At 46.0% G+C, this 14,589-nt stretch overlaps 1 protein-coding gene across 6 annotated transcripts in view; it reads right to left on the reverse strand.

The window, feature by feature from the left end:
• BOC (BOC cell adhesion associated, oncogene regulated) overlaps nucleotides 1-14,589 on the reverse strand; it is a 76,409-nt gene that overhangs the window by 51,754 nt on the left and 10,066 nt on the right. The gene's annotated exons all lie outside the window — the stretch shown is intronic.

A 14,589-nucleotide genomic window follows, 5' to 3' on the forward strand; every position in this document is an offset into this window, starting at 1 on the left:
CCTTGAAATAGGTCTGTAGAATAGGGATCCATGGAGAATGCTCAAGTGTTCCCAAGTTTGTAGCAAGATGTAGTTCCTAATGTCTCCATCTCTACCCAACACTAGTCAGCATTTAATATCACTTAAGCTAATAACCTCTTCACCCTTCCCCACTTATGCCCTCTCTGCACTCTTGATGATAATGACAATAATAATCATAATTTCTTCACAGTGTCTCTACTTGTTCAGAGGGACAAAGGAAAATATCCTCATCAGACAGTAGGTCAATTGGGACAAGACGCTGTGGAGAAGTGTTTATATAAAGGAAAACATATCCCTATAATCCCTCCTGGACTCCCACTCCCAGCCCCAGAGAGGAGCTCACCTCTGACCTCATTCAGTGAGTGCACAAAGCCACGACAAAACCACCTGTTCTTTTTCTCCCTCCTTGTTTCTAATTACAACACATGACCACGGCTATACCCACACAAGTCATGTAAAATGAACTAAGATGCTAATATAGTGGCTGGAAAGCAAATAAGAGCCTATCTACTTCCCAACCTTTAGGTGCTCAGAGTTGACAAAACAACCCATGTAAAAGGAATTGCTTAGAGACTGGGTAGACAGTACCAAAAAGGCATGTAAACAAACAGTCTCAGGACCTGAACGGCACTTAAAGCAGATCTTAAGAGCTTCAAGTCCTATGTCTTACACAAAGGAAAACCGATCCCATTTGACTAGCGACCAGTGTGTGAACACAAACCTTACTATTATAAACAGGCTCAGAGGAAGACTGGAACACTGACTCCATGTGAAAGTGCCTATGGGAAACAATGGAGCCCTGAGAAGAACGCGGTGTATTACCCCAGGAAGCACTCCAGCGAGCAAGCCAACCTCAGCCTGCAACACATATGGAACCACAGAAAAGGAATTTCCCCCAAATCATCCAAAAAGGCAACAGGATATGGCTCCCGAATGGAGTGAAAACAAGGCACTCTGTCTAGTGCTAATGCTGAGAGGAGCATATAGAACAGCTGGCAATCCCACAGCCATTCCTGATGAGAGGCGCAGGTCCCTGGGGTGGGCACCGGGCACAATTCAGTGCTGACACTGAGCATCCTCTAGGTGCCACACGCTGTACAAAACGGATGTAGAGGAAAACAAGGCACGACCTCCAGTCTTCAATGAGCTTAGGACCTAGTCCCCATCCGCTTTGACAACATCTTTCTATTATACCAAAATTGAAATGTAGCATGGCCTCAAGAAACGTTAAGCTACAAGATAAACTGCGGATTTTACTAAGAACAGGCAGGGAGCCAGAAACACTAACGAAGGCATCAGGAGAATGATAAAAAGAAATGTACACAGGTTCCTACACACGTGCGCACACGCTCATGTGCGCGTGCACGCGCGTGCACACACACACACACGCACTCAGGCCCTCCTCAGTACATGGGAAGGTCAGTTCTCCAATGTAGCTTCTCAACACAAGTCTTAAAAGAATTCCCCTTTTGATCATCTATATTCATTCCTCACATAGTCCTAGAAGATTTGTCAAATTCTGTCAGTTAAGGCAGGAAAAAGCCCTAGAGCTAACAGAAGTCTATGTGTCAGCATCGCTTAAGCTTCAGCTTTATCATCTACACTGTCATTTTCACCTTGCAGTGTAACTTACTTGTTTATAAGTCTCCCTCTTCAACATACAGCAGGTACTCAATGAATGTTTGCTAAGCTGTAAAGACCTCCTACCTCCAAGGCCTTTTCCAGGCCTAACTGGTCCATGGAGTTTGGATCTGATGAATCCCAGGTGGGACTCTGGCTGCAAAGTGGAGCTTGAGCAGGGGAAGGTGATACGTGAGTGTCTGATATTCCCGTTCCTATCTCCCTTAGGGATTTGGTTTGGGAGCCCACCGTGGTTCTTAATTAGTGGAGAAGGCAGGTAGGACATAAGACCGTCCAAACATAGGGTGGGTGGGGGTGGGCTGAATGTGGAGAAGAAGAATGTAAAGAGAAGCAGGTGCCTGAGAAAGCTTAATTCCATTCGATGGGCAGGTCTCAAGTACCCACTCTATGTTAGGCAGCCCACTAGGCAATGGTGAGGCCCCCAGCTCTTCATGCCCCCAGAAGCCGGCACACTGTTAAGTATTTAGGGTTCAACTGACTGTTAGACCAAGGGTCAGGAATAGCAATGAATTCACCTGAGGTGCCAAGGTGAAAGGTCATGGTGGAGAAAAGATAGCACTGTAGTCACATAGACTAGTGAGGAGCTGTTTTCTTGGTATGAGAAGCTGGGCATTTAGGGAGGTTTGGAGGTTAAAAACACTCATTTTGATTTCCTCTGTTAGTTAGGCAACATAATTACCACCAATTCCAATTAAGCTGTCACTTGCAGTCATTCTCTATGTCCCTTCCTTGTGATGATTAAGCAACCAATGGCCCTAGGCCCATATTTATACCCTCCACATGACTCAAAATAGGTCTCAGGTGCTGTGACCCGGACTGAATGAGGATCAGGCTGCTGCATCTTGGCCTGTCTTTCTCTAGGGCTGACTCAAACAGATGCCAGGCAAAACCAGTCCCAACCCCTGACACACACACACACCCACCCACACACCAACCCTTAACATGCTCATGCATGCTTGCAGGAAATCTGACGCATTCAAATAGAAAGCTAAGCCTTGGGGTAAAATAGCTGAACTGCTGAAGTCAGTGCCAAGATGGGAGATGAGAAGCTACCACTCTTCAGTTCGCATCTGGCTGTGCTGCGACATGGACAATATCCCTCCCAGACTTTTATGCAAGCAAGAAACCCTTACCTCGAACTTTAAAATGAACCAGTTTGGCATAGGACAACAAAATCAACTCGCACAGGGATGCTGAAGGAAAAACAGAGCACATTAGTAAACATCTATAACAATGACTGGCACTTAGTAGGCATCCCGTAAGTGACAGCAACTTACTAAATCTGAATAACTCCTTTTAGGGTTACTTTTAGGAATACTTTCATTAGTCTAATGCTTACTGCAGATTCATCCCCAGTATTTCAACAAATAAGGTTTAAGAAGAGGCAATATCTCAGGGGCTGGATACCTCCACACAGGGTGGCCCAGCATCCTGCCTTGGACCTCTAAGGCAGGCGCACACACACACACACACACACACACACGTGCACACACACCCACACACACACAGCAAGCAGCTCCAGCTCTAGCTGCTAAGTATGCTTTAGAGTCATGACAGTTTACTTTCTTTCCCATCTGACCTCACAGAAACCCACTTTCTTTGCCACCTCCCTGACCCCCAAATATACACATTCAGTCCCCAACTTCATCCCCAATACTTCCCTTCTCAATTACAAAGCTCTTTTATTTGTTTTTGTTGTTGTTGTTTTTTTTTTGTTTTTTTTTTTTGTTTTTTTTTTGAGACGGAGTCTCGCTGTGTCTCCCAGGCTGGAGTGCAGTGGCGTGATCTCGGCTCACTGCAAGCTCCGCCTCCCGGGTTCACGCCATTCTCCCGCCTCAGCCTCCCAAGTAGCTGAGACTACAGGCGCCCGCCACCACGCCCGGCTAGTTTTTTGTATTTTTAGTAGAGACGGGGGTTCACCATGTTAGCCAGGATAGTCTCGATCTCCTGACCTCGTGATCCACCTGCCTCGGCCTCCCAAAGTGCTGGGATTACAGGCTTGAGCCACCGCGCCCGGCCTACAAAGCTCTTTTAAATCAACTAAAACGTAAATAAGTATCAATTTGGAAATCTGAAGCATGTTCCAGTTGGTCTGTCAATCAGTCCCTGCCTTCTGCTGGAAGCCCCCAGCCCCAACCCCTGCCAGCTCTCCCCAACTTGGGAAGCTCAGTGGCCTCGGTGCAAGGCTGGCACATGCAGAGAAAACAAACACATGGAGCCTTGCCAGCTGGATCAGGCACCACTGTTTACAGCAGGAGCAAAGTGTGGGGAATTGGAGAGGCATGAAGAAGGGAAGGAGCAGAGCGGTGGAGATAATTCTAACCTCCTGCTCCTAGGCTCCACCAGTTGCAAAGAGGGTCCCCCTGCTGAGGTTCGCCATTCCCAGGTGCACACAGCACAGCCATCCATCATGACTAATGATGGATGTGACTAATACCATCACTATGCTGCAGGCAAACAGTGAGAGTCCATGAGGGCAAAGAGCCTTCTATCTTGTTCATTCACATATCCCCAGCATCGATCACAATGCTTGGCACATAGTAGGAGTGCAATAAGTATCTGTCGATTAAATGAACAGATGAGCTGTTTTCCTGCCTATCTCACAAGGAGGTTACAGTGGCAGAGGAGTAGGGGTGTAGTGGTAGAAAGGAGATTAGTGAGGAATATTCTAAAAACCTACCGGATATTAAAATATGCTACCAAAAATAATTTAGGAAAATGCTATGTTAAGAAAAGCTAATCAGATTTCTTTACTGCAGGCCTTTTCAGAGCCTTTAGTATGCTATTATGCATCATGGATCACCAAGAAGGGGAGAGGGTATGCACTAAAGTCTGTACCCACAGGCTTGGACTCACTTGACCACAAACCTGGACTCATTGGACAAAACTATCCTTTTTTCTCAGAGTACCATTAGTGATGAGACCTTCACCAAATACTCGTTGAGAAATACTGGCCTAAGAGGTTCCTGGAGAATGTCCTAAAGCAATCTGCAAACCATCATGATCCCATTTTTATAATTTAAAAAAGTTACATATGAATATGTGGTGTGTAGTTATTTGGGTTGTCATACGAAAATGTCGGGAGACACTTAAATTTTAGTATCAGTTATCTCTGAAGATCAGGGGATTTGCCCTTTTTGCTTTAAATGCCTTGGAAATATTCAAACAAGGTATGTAGCATCGCTTCTGTAATTAAAAAGACAAGTTTGAAGAAAGCTATCTCCAAATATTCTCATGTCATCACTGATATTTTATCTTCCCATCTTCCCATAGGCCTCATTTCCCAACCACCCCTTCAACCATAAAATGTTGTTCCTTGCCCCATTATCACATTTAAGGAATTTGCTGTGTCTAATCTCCAGCAATCAATTCCCCCAGCTTATAAAGAACACTTCCCCTAATTCCAGGATTCTGTTGCATTCACACAATGTGGATAAGTATTTTTGGGGAAAAAAAAGAAAATGCATTTAGTATTTTGTTAACAAGATTTACAGATCTGAAATTGCTTTGTTTAGTAAGTTATATAAAATATGCCATCTGACATTCAGTTTGCTGAAATAGTCATGTTGAGCAAGTTAACATTTAAAGATTGCCTTTTTTCCTGCTAAATTACTAATTTCCTACTGATTTGTAAATGCAAGTTAAAAATCATTAAGATTTATTGAATGTACTACACTAGATGTTGTTGCAATATGGGATTGAGGCATATATTTAGAACAAAAAGAAACTATCAATCTTAAATAAAATTATTTGACCACTTGAATTAATATGTGCAAGATAATGAGCTAATACATATGACTGATTTTGTCTAACTACTAAACAACTATATGAGGTAGGTAGTATTCTCATCCCATTACACAGACGCAGCAAGTGAGACTCAGAGAGATTAAAGAACTTGCTTAAGTAAAGGATTCAAAGCCTAGACTGTGTGCTTCCCCTGCGTGCTGGTCTTGGTGTCCTTGGCAGCTTAAAGCAGTTATACAACAAAACTGTTTTCAACAAAGGAATTAAGACAGAAAAAAACAACAACAACAAAGTAAGTCTGAGTTGCAGTCATGCACTAGCCACCATGTTTCAGGATGGATTAGTCTGGCAGATTCTCACAATGTACTCTGCATCCATACTCCTGAAGATGTTTTGTACCTGCACTCCTGAAAGTTCTCCATACCTACAGAGTCAGTCCTGAGTGTCTGAGTATCGAAATACAGCCCAAAGATTGGTAGCAGCGCTTTGAATCTAGGATCCAAGTTATATGCACCACTATGTATGGAAAGACAAGAAGATCCTTCCCATTTCTTAACCTAGGCTCTCTCATCTTCTTCTGTTCTCTGATAACATTAGATGTGAAGCTCCCAATTCTGACTGCACAGGAGAATCATCTGGGAACATTTCAAGATACAGCAATGCCTGGGCAGCACCTCAAGTAAATGAAGTTAGAATCTCTGTGGGAAGGGGGCTTGACATCAATATTTTCACCACTCCTTCCTGGAAATTGTAATGTGCAGCCAGGGTTGAGAGTCCCAGTGCAGGTGTCTCTGCCGTGGATTGTGGGGTCATTTTGGTACGGAATATCTGCCAGAAATGTTCTGCACTGGATATGGTGGTTGAAATTGAAAACTTTGCATAAAGATGTTCCTTACTGTATCATTTTAAAGAAATTCTTATAATTTTTAAAGCTAAAATAAATATTTTTTTCTCTCACAAATTAAATACCTTAACACATTTAAAGGAAGAAAACATTTTTCCCGAACAGCTTCTCTCAGATTTCTCCAGATATTTTTAGGGATTTTCAGATTCTTCGTTTTCTCTTCTTTGCACAGAAATAAACATGGAATAGGAGGCCGCCATTGCAAAGAACATCTACTTTGGGGGCCAAGGCAGCCTCTACAGTGGCAAAGATGACAAACAGGTCTCTAAGCCATACTGGCTGCTGCTGACTGGGGCCAGGAACAGTTGCTTCTGGGGGCAGGGATAGGATGGCCCCAAGGTAGATGCTAGCAGAGGAGGAATGTTTTCCAAGCATGTGCAAATTTAAGCGTTTGGACATCAAAGCCTGAGAAGCCACCAATGACTGCTTTAACAAAGCCAGCAGCTTCCAGGGGCTCACAGACCACTGAGAAGTAGAACAGCTGTTGGCTATCCAAGGGTCCCCACATCCTCTTAACACCAGATCAGACCAGAGGGCTTTGGCTCCACTGAAACCAGCTGCTTGACAACCCAAAGGGTTAACAGCTGAGCTTCGAGCTCCTGGCCTTCCCAAAGGAGTCGATTATCAGTTTGGTCCCTACTTGGGGAGGAGACAACCCTCCACCCCCACCTCAGAGCTGCAGCCTCACTCCTTCCCGGCCCTCCCAGTCCAGGAATGAAGCTGCCTGCTGCCCAACATATACCCAGACTAGTTTAATCTCCTTCCAAATCCATCTTGTCTCTTAACTTCTGCCAAGAATAAAAATTAAAACACACACACACATACATCATGCATGTATGGGAGGGGAGGAGCAGGCTGGAAGTTTAAACTGAAAAGGACCGGGCAGGGGTGGGAGGGGCAGGTTGCCTGCTGAAAGTTAGGGCCTTGGAGGCACCCTGCCTGAGGTCTCTGCTACACCCTGGGATCAGATCAGAGGGGAAGTGTTTGAAGTATCTTCCCTCCTGTCCCTGCAACACCCCATTTCATACCCTTTAACTGCATACCCCACCCAGCCCTGCCCCAGAGGAGCTCCGAGCAGCCGGACTGCAGTGCGCTCCAGAGCCAGGAAGTGGATCCCAATCCCCCAACACTTGGAACAGCCCCATTCCTTGCCTGCTCTCTCCTGCCAACTTTAAAATGAATAAAACAGTCCTTGGAATGGCATGTGGGGCCTGGTGGTGCAGGCGGCTTGCAGGCTGCTTGTGGCCACCCAGAAAAACGGTCTGGAGATGGAGTCTTCGTTCTCATAATCCTGACCCACCTCACCCAGGGCCTATGAATGACTGAATCTGGGGGCCGGGCACGGGGAGCAGTTCTGCCCCAGTCTGTCCTGTTCCTCCTTGCTGACTTCCTCCTCCTCAGCAAAATCAGGAGCCCAATATTCCTAATCCAACACCTGAGAGGCTCTATCCTTCCCTCTCAGTGTCCCCCAGGGTTCGAATAATGGCCCCCACCTCAACTCTACACTATCATCTGCCCCGTCCCCCCAGGATGGTGAGCTAAGCACTAACTTACTTACACCTGTCCAGATGGAAAGCCACTGTCTCATGAAATCACTTGCCTCACAAGTTAATAATGCTTATTGAACATCCATTAAATAGTAGGCTCTGGGAATCCAAAGATAAAATTCAAGCTCAACTTCTGGTAAAGGAGATGCACAGAAACATCTCAGAGCACCAGGGAACAATCACAAATCAAACCCTAGCACCTGGCCAATACTCTTTCCTTTCACTTCACTGTTGGAAGATGGTAGAAGAGCTGGATTACACACTTCTTTTGGAAAGAGTAACCTTGTGGCATCCATCTTTGACCTATCCCCACACAAAGCACACTAATAAAAACAAAATCATAAAAAAAACCCAAACACTTTTTTGTCTTGATAATTGCTGAATCTGGGTGATGGGTACATGGGGTTCATGATACTATTCTTTGTGCTTTTATAGTCCTTTGAGTTTTTAAAGGGTAAAGAGTAAAGTTTTTTTTTTAAATTACAAAATAAAACACTTGTTTGCAGTCGGATAACTAAAATAAGATCCTCTCAAACCTTCCCAATCCTGCACCAAAATGCAGAAACCCCCACTCACCCAACCACCCAATGTCCTTTCAATTAAGGCAAGCTACATGGTCAGGCAGGTTTCAGTGAGTGCCCAGGTTTTGGTGGAAAAGAGGGTTCTGCAAGGTTGGGCCTAAGAGGCAGCCCTACTCCTGAAAAGAGGACTGCTGGTCACAGCCAGAGGAAACCTCGAGGGGCCTATCTCCCTGGCTCTCTGGACTCAACACTGGGAGCCATCTGGCTCTTCCCCCACTCCCATCTTTCTGGGGCTTCCCTATCCAGGAAGCGCTTTTCCCAGGACTGTGCATATCTCACCAATGACAAGCTGTCAACTCTGGCTGGCTTTTCCCTGACTGTAGAATCAACCATGCGCAGAGGCCTTGAGGTCCAGGTGCAGACCCATAAAGGAAGCCGGCTTGGGCTTATGAACATATTACTTTTCCCTGTGCCTCCACTTCTCTACCTATACAACTTACCAGAATTGAGAAAACTTTTCAAATAGACAAATTCTCCAAGAATGTGGGCTCTTGTGGGAGAATTACCAATCAGCAGCTCATTCAAGCCCAACTAATAATAATGATGATAACAATAGAGACCATCAAAGCCCCTACCCTGAGCAAAGCACTCTCCTAAGGAGATTATATGGATAATGCGATTCAAGGCAGTATGACCTCTTGTTGTGATCTAAGAAATATTCAGAAACTAGAATATAGATGTCTTGAAGGCAATAGACATAGTGCTCAATATCTGTTAACTGGTCAATTGAAAGGCCACCCTGATGGCTACAAATGACTTCAGGCCCCTACGGCAATTGACTGAAGAGGCATGAATGTGCTGCTCTCAGGCAAGGCTTATTGTTGATACTTGGATAAGCAGTAACAGTTTCGTGCTAAATCTCAAGCGACTGAGGAGAGGCAGACTGCAGTGGGTATCACAAGCTTTAGTGGGTAGCATTATTTCCACAAGGGAGACAGGTCAGCACCTCCTAGCCAGGTTCACCTTGGCTGAGATGCACAGAAATGAGGTCTCACTACCTTTCCCCCATCCAGATTAGCGGTATTAACACTGGCATTTGGGTTAATTTCTCATATGGGGAAAGTTAGTTCTGCCTGCTTAAGATTCCATCTCAACTGGACACCCAGTTCCTCTTCACTTCCTGACTTTCAAGGGATCCGGAACTTAGTTATTAAGGGGCCTCGCTGTTCCAATGACTTGGAGGCTGGCTTCTTCTGGAGAGGGACATGGAATGGTGGTCAGTAAAACCAGGAGCCCACCCTCATGTCTACAGGTTGCTCTGGAGAGAAAGTACTAGAGAAGACCCAGACCACACCAGAGACTGCTTTCCACCAGCACTGGCTGAAGCACCCCACAGGAGAAAGACCCGTTCTGTGCTCTCTGCACCTCCTGCTCTGAGCAACGACCACAGCATTGGGAGGTTCTGGATAAGCCTACTGTACAGAATGCCATTCGTTTTGATAAAGGTGAGGTTTATTTTTTTCATGTAGTACAAGATATTTATAAATTAGCCTTTCTGAGATTCCCCCATTCCCCCCCCATTAGGAAAAACAAAAACAAAATGCTTTTTCAGATCACACATTTGTCTTTTGGTTCAGAAAACGTGGCCCCTACTCATAGACACACACTACCTGGCGTGTATCTACGGAAGCCAGTCTGGGATTCTTTCTCGGGACTATCACTGTACCTACTACTTGTTGGACAGAATGTAGGAAGGGAGATTTAGAAGTGAAGGCTGGATTTGGTAGGGAACATGGGTCCCACACTTACATAGTTCAGTAGTTCTTTATCATCTGCCTCTCCAGGTAAACTGAGGTAAGGGCCAAGCCTTCTAGATAGGGTAATGGTTAGTAATCACTGTTACAGCCTTCCAGGCTCTACAGTTAGACCTAAGAAAACAGGGTCCAGAAGACTGCACCCTGATTCCATAATTAACAAAAGCAAGGCTGGCTTGCTGGTAGAGTGTAGTTCTTCCTCTGAAGAGCTCAAAGGACTTTAAACACTCCACTGCACTAGCACTCACAGTCTTAGGGACAAACCTGGGACACGTAATATTAGTCTGCACTTACATGGGGTAGGCAGAGCCACTGAATGGCAGCCCAGTGCTCTTAGTGAGTCATTGGTCAGGCTATAGATTGGAGGATGGGCCAGGTGAAGAAAAGAAAACCAGAGGGGGAGGTGGTGTGGACTTGGATCCTCAGCATGGAATTTCCATAGTCCAAAAGGTGACTTTCTGAGGTGTGCTGTGAGTCTCATTCCTCCTTTGTATGGAACTCTGAAATACCTGGCTAGTGTCTTTCGGCGTGAGAAGGTACTGGCTGGCCTCAGCTCTCTATTTATTGCAAACTTGAAGCAATAGAAGTTGGGTTTTTTGTTTGTTTGTTTGTTTGTGTTTTTTTGACAGTCTTGCTCTGCCGCCCAGGCTGGAGTGCAGTGGTGCAATCTCGGCTCACTACAACCTCCGCCTCCTGGGTTCAAGTGATTCTTGTGCCTCAGCCTCCTGAGGAGCTGGGATTACAGGCGTGCTCCACCACACCCGACTTATTTTTGTGGGTTTTTTGTTTGTTTTGTTTTGTTTTTGAGACGGAGTCTCGCTCTGTTGCCCAGGCTGGAGTGCAGTGGTGCGATCTTGGCTCACTGCAAGCTCCACCTCCTAGGTTCATGCTATTCTCCTGCCTCAGCCTCCTGAGTAGCTGGGACTACAGGTGTCCACCACCTGGCCCGGCTAATTTTTTGTATTTTTAGTAGAGATGGGGCTTCACAGTGTTAGCCAGGATGGTCTTGATCTCCTGACCTCGGCCTCCCAAAGTGCTGGGATTATAGGCATGAGCCACTGCGCCCCGCCTATTTTTGTGTTTTAGTAGAGATGGGGTTTCGCCCTGTTGGCCAGGCTGGTCTCAAACTCCTGGCCTCAAGAGATCTGCCTGCCTTGGCCTCTAAAGTGCTGAGATTACAGGCATGAGCCACTGGGCCCAGCAGGTTTAAATTTAAGTTCCTGTTCCTCAGGGTTGGAACCCTGTCTACCTTTCCTCAGCCCTGAGAGCTTTTCAGCCTGGATCAGATGGTCCACGTGACCAACTGGTCCACCCCCACCAACCCCCTCCAATTCACATGCACTTTCCTTTCTCTTAAATGTGGTCCAGTGTTGGAGTGGGCTTGGAGGAGCTTCCTCATTCTGTGCCTTATAAAAACCACCATCATCACCTGTCCTCCAGAGTGCCTTGTGTTGAGAGTGGCTGGTGAGTGTTCTGAATCCTGGGGGTTCTGTCACCAAACTCCCAGGGAATCCTAGTCTTCGAGACTCACTCAACAAAGAGGCACTTCTTTGCAGGGAAAATGCCCTCAAACTCTTTATGCCTTACTGGTCTTCCTCCTTAACGACCACAAAACAGGTCCCAGTGCTCAATCATTCTCAGGGCTCAACACAGACACCACTGGAACGTGGGTGGGACCAAAAGCAGAAACTCTAGAAGCTAAGGGACCTGTGGCCTGCCACCACCACCGGATGTGGATGTAGGCATGCGAGAGTGCTGCTTGCCCAGGGGACGCTCACTTCCCCACTGCTATCCACAGCTCCAAAGCTAGTAAAACAAACTATCGAGGAGGAAGGCAAACAGCCCATGTGCTCCTCGTGTCTTTCTGTTTAGGGATGGGATGGGAAGGTCTGCACAGCTGATACTTCCAGATGTGGAACCCAAACACAGGCAGCTCCTGACAGTTTACCAGCCTGGGCTAAACCCCAGTAGCACCAGGGCCGGCATGCTCAGTGGAAGGTGATAAAGGAACCACACTGCAGACCTGTAGGGCTCTGGTCAGAGCTGGGTCTCAGCACACAGCTTTGGGCTCCTTTTTAGGCTCTGCTCCCCAGCTAGAAATGTGTATGGGGCAGGGAAGGAGAGAAAGCCATACTTAAAACTGAAGGGGATTGCCAAGTGAAAGAAGCTGATCTTGAAAAGGCATAAGCTGTGTGATTCTAACCGCATGACATTCAGGAAAAGGCAAAACTAGAGAGACAACAGTAGATCCGTGGTTGCCAGGGGCTGGGGGAGGCGGGGGAGATGACTAGGTGGGGCACAGGGGATTTTTAGGGAGTGAAACTATTATTCTGTATGATTTTGTAATGGTGGGTAGGTATATGTCATCACACATTTTGTGAAAACCCAGAAAATGTACAACACAAAGAGTGAATCTTAATGTAAACTATGGACTTTACTTAATAATAATGTGTCTGTATCGGCTCATCAATTGTAACAGATATACTGCACCAACATAAGATGTTAATAATAGGGGACCCTGGTGGGGTTAAGTGATTTGGGGAAATTGGAACGACAAGTCTGTATATGACTTTTTTGCTTAATTTTTCCTATAAACCTGAAATTGTTTTTTAAAAGGGCTATTAATTAAAAGCAAAACAAAGCAAAACAAAACTGGAGCTGGAGGCTTGGGCTCTTCTCCCAGCTCCCTGAGAGGCTTACATGTGGGGTTTGGGATTCGCCTGTGCAATTTCTCAGGCACATCTGTCCACCTTTGGTGTCAGCACAAGACCTCTTGGGATCTTTATCCCTATTTTTGTTTTTTCTCAGCTTCTAAATCTAGAACCACGTCAGAAGTGACTAAGATACAATTTAAGTCAGATCTGTCCCCCTCTGGGTGAGCATCCAAATGTGTGGTTCCTTACTTCCATGGCCTGTCAACTCTCCAATGGCAGAGACCATGTCTGTCACCTGTGTGCCTGGCACAGGGCCAGCCCTACCAGGCTCTCTGGTGTGTGGGGAACTAAACTGTTTTAAAATTCACCCCCTGTACTTGGCTTGTGGTTCCAAAACCAGATTCAACAGAAGTCCGATTCAACTTAGGCTGCTAAGGGAGGAGAGCGGCAAAGTAGATGGCCCAGGCACACTCAGGAAATCCCAGATGAACAACAGGACTGCAAACTGCTGGTGGTATAAGAGTGTAAGCTGGGCCCCCCTTGCATCTCCTAGCCAGGCCTAGCACAGTGCTGTGCACAAAGCAGATGTTCAACAGATTCCTCTTAAGTGAATGATAAGGAAGGGCAGACAGGGCATCCATGCTTACATTTACTGACATGGAGCAACCGGTACACCCGTGGACATTCCTGAGGGCAGTTACCTTGAGGAAGAGAAAAGAAACTGGGCTCTTTCTGTTGCAGCCTTGCACACTGCTTCCTAGCTTCTCTGAAACAGATGCTCTAACATTAGCATTCTCGGGACATCTCTCCTATTTCCCCCCATATACATATACTCCAGAACGCATTTTCTTACATAAATCTATACGTAATTATTTCATTTTATTTGAAACTCCTATTACATCCCTTTTGAGATTCAGTAGAGGCCTGCAAACTAGCAAAAATGAAAAAAAAAAAAATGTGAGCACCACTTACCGACCAGGTTCTATTCTAGGCACTGGGAAGACAGTGAGGAAGAAAACAAAGTCCCTGATTCCACTGATCTTCAGTCTAGAGGGGAAGCTGGCAATAACCAAAAGAACAAATAAACACGAGCCAGGACGTGATAACATGGAGGGAAAGAAATTAGGTTGAAGGGAGAGAGAATGATGGTGGGAGTGCTGTTTAATAAAGTGTGGTCAGGTTCAGGTGACCATGAAGCAAGTGGCCTGAATGGAATGAGGGAGGGTGCTGTGCAGGCATCTGGGGAGAAGCCTTCCAGGTAGTGGGCAAATGCAAGCACAAAGCCCCTGGGAGGACGTTGCCCAGCCAGTGTGAGGAGCAGGGAGGAGGCTGACATGGCTGTGTGAGTAGGCAAGGGGGGAAGGGAGGCCTCAGAGGGAAGGGGTGAGGTGAGGACCCCTGAGAGGGAAGGAGTGAGGTGTTTGGATATTTTCTCTGAATCAAACAGGAAGCCATGGAAGTTCTGAACAGAGAAGTGACCTTGTCTAGCTTTTATTTCCAAAGTGTGACACTGATTTTTCTATGAAGAATGGGTGGAAGCAGAGAGAACACTTAGGAAGCTTATTTTGAGAATCCAAGTCAGAAACGTTGATAGAAGACAGGGCGGTGAGCAGGTACAGAATTCAGGAAACATTCTGAAGGTAAGGTCAATATTATTGGCCAATTTAAAGGAGCATGAGAGAAAGAACAGAGTCAAGGATGGCTCCAAGATTTCTGGCACACCTGACAGAATGGGATACACTG

The sequence above is a fragment of the Macaca thibetana genome, chromosome 2 (assembly GCF_024542745.1).
Source record: "Macaca thibetana thibetana isolate TM-01 chromosome 2, ASM2454274v1, whole genome shotgun sequence".
NCBI lineage: Eukaryota > Metazoa > Chordata > Mammalia > Primates > Cercopithecidae > Macaca > Macaca thibetana.